A 14,078-nucleotide genomic window follows, 5' to 3' on the forward strand; every position below is an offset into this window, starting at 1 on the left:
CAACATAATTAAACATGTTTAGGCATATAATACTTGTCATAGGATTAGTTAGGCGGTCCGAACGCGTTTTACGCAAATGACGTGTTAAAGTAGCGTAAGCTACCTAAACGGGTCGTAATGGGTCGTAAGCACTTAGGTTAGGTTTCCTTTTAGTATGTAGGCCTTGTTAAACCATATCACATGAGTTCCCACACTCATTTGGTTTACGAGACCTCATCCTATCCGGTCTCCCGATTTAGGTCCGGTTTATTTATGTAGTTATCAATATTAGGTGTCGTTTGATTCCGTGCTCCCTCTAGCTTGCTTGGTAGTTGTTTAAGACTCCTAAGCACTCTCAAGTGAGTACATAGTCCCCTCTTTTACTGTTTTCAAACTGTTTCGGGGTGAAGCATGTGTACCTATCTGTTATTTTCATGTTTTCAAAAAGTATAATTGATTATACATATTTGTACTTATCTTTTTACAAACTGAATGATTATTTATGATTTAAACTCTAATTTCTTAAAGATTATAAAATTAATTGTTTGTAATAGTACTTATTTTGTTCACCAGACCGGTTGGTAGTATGATATAGCGCTATAGGATTTGACACCCCATTCCTGTTGTCATGGAATGTCTGAAACCAATTTGTTTCTCCATCCTAATAGGGATTGCCTTTGTGGCATCTCTATAGTCTCAAAGGTGTATTTTGATATACTAGGTCTGAATGAATTCTTAAGTCACATTATTTTTGTATATTTAGTTATACTCCCAAAAGTATAGTTTGATATGCTCTCATATGTGATATTGTACAAAACCAACATATATTTTGTTAAAAATCCAAAACATAGTTTTATATGTTATTTTCAAAATCTAAAACATAGTTTAATATGTTATTTGTAATCCAAAACATAGTTTAATATGTTATCTATAAATCCAAAGTATACTTTTGATATACTACTGAAAATTATTATTTTAAACAACTAAGGTATATTTAATATACTATTTGTCTAACGATTGGGTTTTGGTTAGTGTTTAGATAACGGGACGGGTGTGATGTGATGAAAACATGGTAGATACGCCGCTGGTACTTCTTATATATAAGTGTTTTCATCACATTACATACCGTGGCGTTATTTAGTACACTTGGGTTAACGATTTTGGAACTAAAATATATTTTAATATATTACTTATTCGACTTTCTTAAAAAAACCAAAGTATATTTTTATATATACTATAAACCTTTTTATCAAAATATTGTTTTTCAAACAATATATTTTATACAAACTCATTTTACTTATTTAATTTTCCTATGTATTATTATTTTATATCATCTGATTTCTTATAAATGATTTATAAAAGAAAACCTTTTTCAAGGATCATGACTACTTTTCTTAAACATTTTTCTTTAAACTCATAAGTCATGAATCCTAAAATCAATAAAACCTATGTATCTCACAGGCATTTTTATGCTGACGTACCTATTTTTACACATGTTTCAGGTGCTGCTTTATGATGATTGTTGATACATGCTACACTTAGGGTGGACTCGTGCCTTAGCGACTTTAAAACTTGAAAGACAATATTTGTATTTATCTGATTTGGAAGAGAACAAAGATTTCAATGATTCAATAAAACAAAATTATTTATTCCATGGTTGTGAAACAATGATTCTGTTACAACACTCCCCGACGTTTCCGCCACGTCTTGTTGTTTTCCGTGGTCGGGGTGTGACAACATGCAGCAGTCATTAACTTCAAACGAAAAGAAGAGACTAAAAGAAAACTACATAGATTAGCTACAATTTAATGGTGTCAAATATTGCTCACACTAGCCAGCAAGAAACCTAGTAGGTGTTAGGCTAGAATACTTGCCAATATCAACCCTTCAAATTTAGGGAGATATGGTTTGATTATTATTATTATTATTATTATTATTATTATTATTATTATTATTATTATTATTATTATTATTATTATTATTATTATTATTATTATTATTATTTTGTTGTTAATATCGGCCTGTTGATCAAGTAATACTTCAAAATAATACTAATGGAAATATTAAGAATACTTGCCAGTAAGCTTTTGATAATCATTTATGTTTTATTGATCTTAGATATATATAAGAATACGATCCTTTATTTTAATTATAATAAAGAATCTTAAAATCTTGTTTTAAAAACCAGGTTTCTATATTAAAAGGATTGATAATTTCTAATCTTTTAGAAACATATTGCATCTTTTAAGTGCCTTTTTTCTTAATATGCTATCTAGATCTCAAGGTATGTTCCATCGTTCTTTATCGTCAAAGTTTATGTTTAACTTTGTTTACAAAGAAAATGTATAAATTGTATAAATATTCAAACTTGTAACAACTCTCACTAAAACCAACACTTAGTATGTTAATTGTCTCTTAAGAAAACCCTAATTGAGAAACCCAAGTAATTCTGCATAAACCCTAAAATTTTCAGAATCATCAGAATCAGGATCAGGGCCCCTAAAACTCAGGGGGGGTAAAACCCTAGTTACGATTATCTTAATAACTATCTGTCGAATTCGAATTTTAAGAATCTATCAACTCAACAAAGCTACATGCACGAAAGGCTACCCTATGGAGTAGGGTGACCCGTCGCGTCACGCGACGCCCATAGGGGTACCCCTCGCGTCACGCGACGGGGGTCAAAATTCGTGTATAAATAGAGGGGGTTGGCAATCGAATTTCGGCACAAAAACGACGTTAAAACTCAAATTTCACACGGAGATATCGCCTGTATACTGCACAAACACACACAATTCACGAATCGCTGCCACAATCAGGGTAATAACTCGATCGCTATTACGATTCAACGTCCGATCGATTGTAACTATCCAACGATTGTTTAAGTGCTGCTCAAATTGAGTTTATACTTTGTTATTCATCGTGATTTTGACTTGAATGTTTGAGTGTTGTTCGAACTCGGACTATACTCTGTCATTCGTTGTGAATCCGTTGAATTGTTAAGTATTGCACCTTATTAATCGTTGTGAGGGTTTAATCTCGTGAATTGTCGTAACTGCTGTATTAGTTACTAACCCGTTTGTGTGTGCATTGTTATTTAAATTAGGTTAATCAAGGCTAATCAGTAGGCTTATACTCTGCTCGTTAAATCTGCAATGTGAGTCATTCTCTTTTTATCAACTGTTTTACAATACTCCAAATTATTTTCAGAGTTATAATTACAGTGATTAAGTTTATGTAATCACCAAATTACAGCCGGTATGTGGGGTATTGTGCACATTACTATTGTTTTTATCACTTTAGGTAGGCGAACCTAATTAGTGATACCCGTCACCATTGGGGCAGCCAATGGGGGATATGACCACAATCACCGAAATGAGTCGAGTGACAAATACTGTGGGTAGTTGGTTTGATATCAGAAACATTGTAATCTCTCTTAATACTGTGAATTATAACAAATGAGTCGTTTTAATAAAACTGAATGATTCACTCAGTATTTCCCCGCTGACAAAACCTTTTTCAAACATGTTTCAGGTGATCTGTTGTGAGCAAAGAAAAGTGCCGTGAAGCACTACAAGCTTAGAAAAGTGGCTCAATGTAAATAAATAAAGAAACATGTTTTGAGAAATAAAGATTTCCTAGTGAAATCACCTTATTGTAAATTATGGGATTTATCCCTAAGTTATGAAAATGGGCAGTTTTAATATTTCAAGATCCTGCTTAAAAAGACTTCCGCTGTTACTTAAATTTAATACCACGGGATTTCCTGTCTCACGGCTCTGGACCGGGTCAAACTAGGGCCGAGGGCCGTGACAAAACGTATGATATGTTTTGTGTTCTAAAAGATTGATATACCCTTTTATACTACTGGGAACAACATAATTTATTATTATGGAAGAAAAGGCTTATTACAACTGATAAATGATGATCCATATGTTAGTTAAAATGCTATATATATGTATAAATGATGAAGATATATGTTTATGTTTCAAAGTATACTGATAAATTTTATGCGAAGTATACTTTTAGATTACGCCCTGATAATTGTATCTTGATAGGTTAGTACATATAATTATATGCATTTGCTTAAGGTTGATGAAACATCGTATGCTATAAAGTTTTACTATAATTTGTTTAAGATGATGACACGTTAATGACTATTGTTTATTGATTTTATGAGATAACATGTACTATTTATTTATGGTATCATTTATTTATATAGATAAAGGATACTATAATCAAAAGTAAGATTTATTATCACTTTCATGGAATAGTATAAATATGTTTAGTGTCACACCCCGGTTTCCACGTGTTTCACCGGTGGGCCCGGTGGGGGATTATCGTGACGTGGTTGGCAACAATATAGTCAAACCACACAATATATAAATGCACAACGGAAGCATAAAGATAAATATATTTCAACTATTGAATGTAATATCCAAGTATCACAATCGTCGAAATATAATCCACAGGGGATCAAAATAAGATAGAAAAATAATTGTTCAACAGATATTGGCATCCCAAGCTTGCGAGACTCTAACGATGCTAAGGAGTGGCCAGCCTATTACGAGTAGAACCTGCATTAATCTTTTTGGGGAAAATACGTCAGTTTACACTGGTAAATACATTCAACCGACACTTTTGTAAAATGTTTAATAAAATTGATTTGAATGCACATGGCACAAACTCTTTATAACTTGGGATAATTTATAATTAAATCTTGTAAAAGAATTACATGTTTACTATGCGTTCGGTCGCCCGGGTCGTGTCGGGTTTAAGGTTAATAGACACACCACATAGTATAAAACCGCGGCGGGAAAACCAACGGTTATACCTTTATAATTAAGGACACATTGACGGGTGTACGCCTACACCCGCGTGTCTAGGTCGTGGCCATTTCGTAAAATGCTGCCAAGGATATCCGGGACATGGTCATTAAGCTCCCAAAGGCGTAAAGCCAACAAAACGTATTTAAACGGGCCGATTAAATTATTCAATTAACCACCATATGATGGAAGATTTAATGCCCGACCAAGCGGTAATTTATATACCGTAACCCAAGCCCGTATAGGGAAAATAAGTTAAAACTATTTACCTGAGCAAGTAATATCCTTAATAAACAAATGCAAGTTTCTTTTACTGGTCTCCTACTCTGGAACGAAGGTTTAAACAACCTATTAGAATCCTAACGGGTCTTTAATTTAGCCTTAGCTTAGACCGGTCAGTTTTAAAGGATAATTACGGTTTAATCGCGTGAAAGGCGAAAACCGGGAATGGAATGTGATTCGGACCCAACAAGTTTGAAGATTTGTTTTATATGGGTAATATAACCACACTCTGGATTTTGAGGTCAAAACATGTAACACCCCAAATTTTCGTATGTCAATATAATATAAAGTAGTGATGCTTAAATAATAGAAAATGGCAACTAGAGATTTATGCCACGGGAAAAGTTAAATAAATGATACTAAGTTCACAAAATATGTATGTAACTAATTTAACCAAAAGAAAAGTGACCAAGTTAGTACGGGAAATAACAATTTGGACACACTTTAAAAGAAAAGGGTCTAAAGGTGTAAATGTGTAATGAAATTTGATAAAAAAAAAAAAGAAGGCCAGTGTTGTTCCTGGCTGTGTGCGATCGAACGAGAGAGGGAGCCAAGGGGGAAACCCTACTTCTTAAAAATCCTACAAATTGAAGGGATTGAAAGCTGAATTCTAGGTGCATGAGTTAGGAATTAAGATCTCCTAACTATATTAGATACCAAGTAAGTTTAATTTCATGTTCTTATGAAATTTCATGAAGTGGGTTATGTGAAAATTATGATTTTTGTATGAAATCGAACCTAAATGTTAGATGATATGAACAAATAGGGGTTATATTATGTGCTATTTTGATTGTATTAGTAGTTTGGGGTAAAACCCACTTGAAATTGTAAGGTAATGAGGTTTAGTAAAGTTTATGGATAAATTGTGTAATGTGGATGTTAAACTCGTGTTATAGAAGGTGTTTAGATGGGTAATTTGATATGAATCATATGTAGTATGATTATGATATTGATTGTGAAAGATTAGGTTAATCCATTGATGAATTTAGGATGAATATGCTATAATTACTTGTACATCATGTTTTATAGATAGTACGCACGCCATGTGTTCGATGAAATGCTTGAGTTGAATTGGTTATGTATGAACATGAGAAATTGAAGTATTGATGATCCAATGATGATATGAAAAATAAATGTGAGTAATGAACATTATGGTAAATGTTGTAAATGTGCGTAAGTGATGTATAACGCGAAAGCTAAACGCGTATGTGATGCACCTTATAGGGTCGAAGAAAGGAGGGGAATCAAACCAAGCAAAGGCAATAGGAGCGCACGACTCCGGTAAGTTCATATGAACTTCGCTCATGTAGAATGTAGATTTTGTGTTAGTTCTCATATAAATAATTGTTCGTTGTTTTATGCGGAAATTTATAGTAAAATGTCTTAATGCGAATTGTTAGTAGAAAAAGGGAAAAGTCTATTGACGACCCGTACAAATGGGTCTAAAGTATGAGTATGAGGTGTTCTTGGTGACGTATTGACCCGTAGTTAAACGGGTCAAGTAAGATGAAATTGTTATGAAGTTAAGATAGCTAGTGAAGTATGGGAAAAAAATTGAAAAGTAAGAATAAGTATGATCCGTGAGAACGGGTCAGATAAAATAGGATGATTGATGATGATGAAAACTAAGATGGTGCTATATCCGTTAAACGAAATTGTCATATGAGAAGTTCGAATGAAAAGATGTAAAGATATAGTGACCCGGTAACAGGTCAAATAATGATGAAAAGCAAATTGTATTAGTAATATGTTTTAACCGAACTAACTTGTAAGTTTGTGTTATGGATGTAGGTGAATCTCACTCTTGATAATGGCGAGCTTGGATCGAACACACCACATCGCCCTTTATGCGCTTCCGGTTAAAGTTGTCTTTGTAATGGGTCAAAACACTTTCATAATGTAAATGTTAAATTTATGTCTAGGATGTTTTGTAGGTAAGTTAGGATTTTAAATCTTATTTTGGTAGTTCGGACAAAACGCTTTTGATGGAATCTTGTATGGTTACAACTTTTATGTCTTTTGAAACGTGTCATAGAATTTAGTTTGAATAGTGATTGTTAAAAGCAGGGAATTGCTTATAGTACGAACGGGTCATGCCCAATTTTTGTTAAAATTAGTATGTTGTATTTATTATTTTCGAATGTGAAAAAGTGGGCGTTTCAAGTTGGTATCAGAGCCGAGGTTTGAGGGATTTAAGAATTAGAGTTAAAATGCTTGAACTCAAACCGAAAGCTCGTACGAAGGTGTGTTCGTTCCGAAGCGCTATGCAAGTAAGTAAATTGTAAATTTTGATTATGCTTATAGTTAGAAATGGGAAGGGGATTATAGTTAACTTACTAGAATAACTTGGGTTGTAACATTACGGGATGTTACGGGAGGTTTCGGAACATCACGGAACCTTTCGGGTCATACCGGGGCTCGGGAACGAAGCATGTGGATAACAAAAATCAGCGTTTGCAGGTCAGAAGACCCGTCGACGACGCACCTGGGTGTCCCGACGGCCTAACCTCCTGCCTACGCACAAGTCCAGCGACGCAACAATCTGGGGTGCGTCGGCGACGCGGCCCAGTGCTGTCGGCGACGCCCCTCCCTGGTCCACTTTGCTGAATTGTTTTGTTTGTTATTCCATGGCCTCTAATTCAGTTCCGGACCTTCGTTAAACTTAAAAAAAAGCCCCAAAAAGTTAATGAAACCATGAATATAAGTTGACTAACACGCAGGCTATTAGTTAAAGAACGAAGGAATAAGAAGTAAGTGTAAGAGTGAATGTATGTTTTGATTAAAATGTCTAGAATGTTCGTAATGAAGGATAGTATGGTTTTGTGACCTACGGAAATGAATTATTGAAAGTAAATAATGCATGAATGATATAGAAATGAATGATATGGTATCTAATAAAAGTATGTAATTGTAAATGGCGAACGCAGTGAATGTAAATGATGATGATAATGATATTATCAATAATGATGGTAAAGAAGATGCCCTATGATAAATGGTATACGGTGTGGTCACGAAGTGACTGTTAATACCGAGAATGATGAATGGTATACGGTGTGGTCACAAAGTGACCATTAACACCGAGGATGATGAACGGTATGCGGTGTGGGCATGGAGTAGCCGTTAACACCGAGGGTGATGAAGGGAATGCGGTATGGTCACTAAGTGGCTATTAACACCAGAAATTATGAAATAAAAGCATGATAACCATAATTAAAAGGACAAAGGTCAATAAGACGTAAACATGATGGCATGAAGTAACATATAACGAAGTGAAAAGTATATAAAATTAATGAATGTGTAATAAGTAAGAGATCGAAAGTCATTGAAATATGTTAGGTATATTAACATATTTCCTAAACTATGTTGTAGAGTATTTCTTAAGGCAAATCTAATAGTTTCGTTAGGTTTCCAAAAATGCAACCTATGATAATTAGGATTCTCAAAATGTCAATCGGGTCATGTCGAATTCTTTCGAAGTAAGAACGTATATGATTGGAAGGTTATGGGTGAAGTTCTAGTTGGGTTTATCAACCCTATGATGAGAGATATGTAGTGTGGTCATAAAGGACCGTTAACACCTAGCATGAAAGAAAGGAAAGGGTATATATATAAAAAAAGGAATGATAATTACGATTAAGCTTAGAAAGTATTGAACATGAAAGGATGATAGAATTTCGAGTGTAGTATGGTCCGAAGGATGAAAATTTTGTTAAATAAAAAGTAAATGTTAGTAGAAAGAATAACGGGCTAAGACCTAGATGGATGATTTAAGCACCGACGAGGATAGAGATTTTTGTAAGAAATGGTAAAATGATAACAAGTATGATTGAATTCGAACGTTTAAAAGATAAGAACGAATTTCAAGAATGAAGGAGGTGGCTCAACATGTAACATAATTACGTGATGGACTTACTAGCAGAGGATTTAAAAGAAATGGGATGGCAAGAACAACGTTTACATAAGTATGTCTAAAATCAATAAGGAAGTACAAATGTGCGAATTAGTCCATACTGTAGGAATAAACTACCAAGCAACTAATAGTAATAGAGTTACTAAATGTTTGAGGCAAGTATATGTATATGTATAATATATATACACACACACATACATTAGTAGTCAAAGTTTTTACATCACAAGAGGAGGTGACTAGGAAGAATGATGATATTGATAATAGAGGAATTAAGTAGTAGGCTCATGATGAGCATTATTGTTTCTAATGGCATAGTGAAGGAACAAGTATGGTTAGTAACTTGGAAGGCAGAAGTAAATGACTTATAATGCTAGTAGTAAATGAATTATAATCTTTATGTCAATACAAGAAAATTATGGCGGCTCTAAATTTTTGTTTATTGTAAAGTACGGTTATTAGATGTCTTGAAATGTCATGATGGAAAGATGGTAAGAGTCGACCCGCATATTAGTAGAAAGGAAAGAAAAGTGAGGAACTGTTAAGAAAGTGGGGTACATGTTTAGTATGCCAAATTTTGAATAATTAGAAAGAACTGTATGGAAGATGTGAAAGGTTAACGTTGAAGGAAGTTAGAATGAAAATATAAGAATGTGTAACTATTAAAGGTGGAATGTTACATAAAGAGGGGTTGGGTGGAATGTAAAATATGATGAACATTTGAATGGATATTTGAATGAATCTTGCCCTTAGTCGGGTTCCCTATCGTATGTGAGGATTTATTAGAAGGTAAACCTCTAAGGAAATGTTCAAGAGTTAAAGTTTTATACGCATGATTCATGGTTCGTATTATAAAACAACCCTACGTGGTAGAATGTAATCTCAATTATCGAATGAATGGTTGTACCAAGTTTTATGTAACTCATACATGGAATGGAATGGCATATGTAAAAAGCTTATAATCTCGTATGTAGCGGAACCTAGGTAAGTATATAGATAAGAATTAGCCCTTTGTGGTACAATGTTAGGTAGTTGTTTTAGTATTACAATTGCTAGAAGGAATGACATATGTATGACAGCTATGGAATGTGATGACAAGTATAGCTGAGTATGACACCTCGAATATAATATGAGTTACTCAAATGTGAGTATTGAATTATCGATCATATTGATAGCGTGATAAAAGATTTATATTGACCCTTGTAACCAATGGATAGATGGTAAAGAGATTAGAGCAAGATAGTATGTACACGATTTGTATAAACGTATACGTTAAATTGTGTTTATCCACACAGATATGATAGATCATGAATGAAGGAAATATTGGTCTCGGGTAAAGATTATACATAGGTATTGTAAGAAAAGTATGAAAAGAACTATAAAGCCAGTGACATGAAAGAGATTTCGCTTGATATTGGCCTTGGAAGGATGAGGTGTATGTAGAAGCTAAATAGTTAGAAACTACTGAATGATGTTTGATTTGTGACTTTATATGAATGAATAGGAATGAAAACGTATGAATATTATGATAATTATTCCCCTAAGTAGATGTCAGAAGTATACGGGAATGAATAATCTGATACATAAGTTTTAAGAAATCAGCTTGAACAATTGAATGATGATCATGAAATAATGTAATAGGATCATATTGAATTACCAAGTGCATTGGACTTGGTAGTGATCAAATCAACATGACGGGTGATCGGATGAAAACTTGTTGTCAAAGTTCGAGGTATGTACTTACGAAAGGATACAAGTAGACTTGTTAGAATGTATACTAGCTCGAGTCGGAATGGTAGCATATCGGATAGAATTACCATCGGCACTAGGTGGAATACACAACACCTCCCATGTGTCGCAATTACGAAAGTGCCTCGCGTTTAAAACGGCATATGTGCCCTTGGATGACATCGAAGTGATGAAAGATCGAAATATAATAAAAGGCCAGTGACAATAAAAGATTGCAAAGTGAAACAACTTTGCAACAAAGCCATTAAACAAGTTTTGGTCCAATGGCGACATCGAAAAGAATCAGATCTCACATGGGAAATGGGAGATGATATGTGGGAACACTACCCGTCATTATTCAATACGTATTTAGGTTTCGGGGACGAAACCTTCTTTAAGGGGGTAGACTTGTAACACCCCAAATTTTCGTATGTCAATATAATATAAAGTAGTGATGCTTAAATAATAGAAAATGGCAACTAGAGATTTATGCCACGGGAAAAGTTAAATAAATGATACTAAGTTCACAAAATATGTATGTAACTAATTTAACCAAAAGAAAAGTGACCAAGTTAGTATGGGAAATAACAAGTTGGACACACTTTAAAAGAAAAGGGTCTAAAGGTGTAAATGTGTAATGAAATTTGATAAAAAAAAAAGAAGGCCAGTGTTGTTCCTGGCTGTGTGCGATCGAACGAGAGAGGGAGCCAAGGGGGAAACCCTACTTCTTAAAAATCCTACAAATTGAAGGGATTGAAAGCTGAATTCTAGGTGCATGAGTTAGGAATTAAGATCTCCTAACTATATTAGATACCAAGTAAGTTTAATTTCATGTTCTTATGAAATTTCATGAAGTGGGTTATGTGAAAATTATGATTTTTGTATGAAATCGAACCTAAATGTTAGATGATATGAACAAATAGGGGTTATATTATGTGCTATTTTGATTGTATTAGTAGTTTGGGGTAAAACCCACTTGAAATTGTAAGGTAATGAGGTTTAGTAAAGTTTATGGATAAATTGTGTAATGTGGATGTTAAACTCGTGTTATAGAAGGTGTTTAGATGGGTAATTTGATATGAATCATATGTAGTATGATTATGATATTGATTGTGAAAGATTAGGTTAATCCATTGATGAATTTAGGATGAATATGCTATAATTACTTGTACATCATGTTTTATAGATAGTACGCACGCCATGTGTTCGATGAAATGCTTGAGTTGAATTGGTTATGTATGAACATGAGAAATTGAAGTATTGATGATCTAATGATGATATGAAAAATAAATGTGAGTAATGAACATTATGGTAAATGTTGTAAATGTGCGTAAGTGATGTATAACGCGAAAGCTAAACGCGTATGTGATGCACCTTATAGGGTCGAAGAAAGGAGGGGAATCAAACCAAGCAAAGGCAATAGGAGCGCACGACTCCGGTAAGTTCATATGAACTTCGCTCATGTAGAATGTAGATTTTGTGTTAGTTCTCATATAAATAATTGTTCGTTGTTTTATGCGGAAATTTATAGTAAAATGTCTTAATGCGAATTGTTAGTAGAAAAAGGGAAAAGTCTATTGACGACCCGTACAAATGGGTCTAAAGTATGAGTATGAGGTGTTCTTGGTGACGTATTGACCCGTAGTTAAACGGGTCAAGTAAGATGAAATTGTTATGAAGTTAAGATAGCTAGTGAAGTATGGAAAAAAAAATTGAAAAGTAAGAATAAGTATGATCCGTGAGAACGGGTCGGATAAAATAGGATGATTGATGATGATGAAAACTAAGATGGTGCTATATCCGTTAAACGAAATTGTCATATGAGAAGTTCGAATGAAAAGATGTAAAGATATAGTGACCCGGTAACGGGTCAAATAATGATGAAAAGCAAATTGTATTAGTAATATGTTTTAACCGAACTAACTTGTAAGTTTGTGTTATGGATGTAGGTGAATCTCACTCTTGATAATGGCGAGATTGGATCGAACACACCACATCGCCCTTTATGCGCTTCCGGTTAAAGTTGTCTTTGTAATGGGTCAAAACACTTTCATAATGTAAATGTTAAATTTATGTCTAGGATGTTTTGTAGGTAAGTTAGGATTTTAAATCTTATTTTGGTAGTTCGGACAAAACGCTTTTGATGGAATCTTGTATGGTTACAACTTTTATGTCTTTTGAAACGTGTCGTAGAATTTAGTTTGAATAGTGATTGTTAAAAGCAGGGAATTGCTTATAGTACGAACGGGTCATGCCCAATTTTTGTTAAAATTAGTATGTTGTATTTATTATTTTCAAATGTGAAAAAGTGGGCGTTTCAAAACAATACGGTTTGACCCGTTTCGGCTAGTTTATGTAAACTAGTTACATAAACCGAACCGTGCAAGCAAAAGGCGTAACGGGTAACCGTAAGAGTCCTACACAAGTTTCCTAAGTCAATATGCGTTAAAGAGGTTGTGGTATCAGTGGGATACCTTCCATAATGCCCGTAACGAGTTTAAATCCATTATATGCCCCGTAGGGGTATTTCGGTCATTTTAAAGATTATAAAAGAGGTTTTTGAGTTCTACAGGAAATCTGAGTTTTCCGAACAGTTTATAAAGTCCAAAATACTCTATTTATTATTTAAAATCAGTAGCAACTGGAATCGGGTCAAAATTCCTTGTAGAACTCAAGTTATGCTCGAAAAGGGTATATTCGGTATTTACCGAACCGATGCCATAACCGCATGTTATGAGCAGGTTAAAAATACTTAAAAATCTTTACAAATTCCAAAATATTATTTTACATCAGTGGGTAAAAGGTTTGGTGTCGAAATTTAGGTTTAGATAGGCTTTATGCTAAATGCGCCGTTTAATTACTAAAGTTTCCGTAATTGCGCTATTTAGCATAACTCCTATTCTAGACCTTGGATTGACGTGAAATTTTAGGGACATGCTTAGAAATCAGTAAATAAGGTTATTGTCCTTTCACGTGTCCAAAACTCTCGTTTTAAAGTGAAAAGGGCGTTACGGTCAACTTTTAAGCATTCAGCGGAAATGTGCTAAAGACTCGGACAAACAACGAACTGGTCACAGAGGGTTATACCATCATGTAACCTGGTCCTAAGAGAGTCCTAAGGCATATCTAAACCATACCATAACGGGTCAGAACTGAAGTCAAAGCAAAAGTCAAAGTTTTGCGACTTTCGGTTCCGAACCGGGTCAAAACAGAAAACGGTCGGATCAAACAAGCTTAGACTAGTTAATATACTTATTATCATGTTACATGAGTGTTAAAACAGGTTACATGCTATCTACATTACTGATTATGCATAAAATCGCAAAATAGCATTCTGTTGACTTTTTCTAAGCAAG

General features: G+C 34.1%; 2 long non-coding RNA genes across 2 annotated transcripts; both read left to right on the forward strand.

The window, feature by feature from the left end:
• Positions 1 to 5,585: 5,585 nt before the first annotated feature.
• On the forward strand, positions 5,586 to 7,200 carry LOC110935093. Its single transcript, XR_002588861.2, has 3 exons — positions 5,586 to 5,747; positions 6,312 to 6,368; positions 6,879 to 7,200. It is a non-coding gene; the product is annotated as an uncharacterized LOC110935093 (long non-coding RNA).
• Positions 7,201 to 11,383: 4,183 nt separating this feature from the next.
• LOC110935094 lies at positions 11,384 to 12,993 on the forward strand. Its single transcript, XR_002588862.1, has 3 exons — positions 11,384 to 11,539; positions 12,104 to 12,160; positions 12,672 to 12,993. It is a non-coding gene; the product is annotated as an uncharacterized LOC110935094 (long non-coding RNA).
• Positions 12,994 to 14,078: the final 1,085 nt, after the last annotated feature.

Source organism: Helianthus annuus, chromosome 4, assembly GCF_002127325.2.
Source record: "Helianthus annuus cultivar XRQ/B chromosome 4, HanXRQr2.0-SUNRISE, whole genome shotgun sequence".
NCBI lineage: Eukaryota > Viridiplantae > Streptophyta > Magnoliopsida > Asterales > Asteraceae > Helianthus > Helianthus annuus.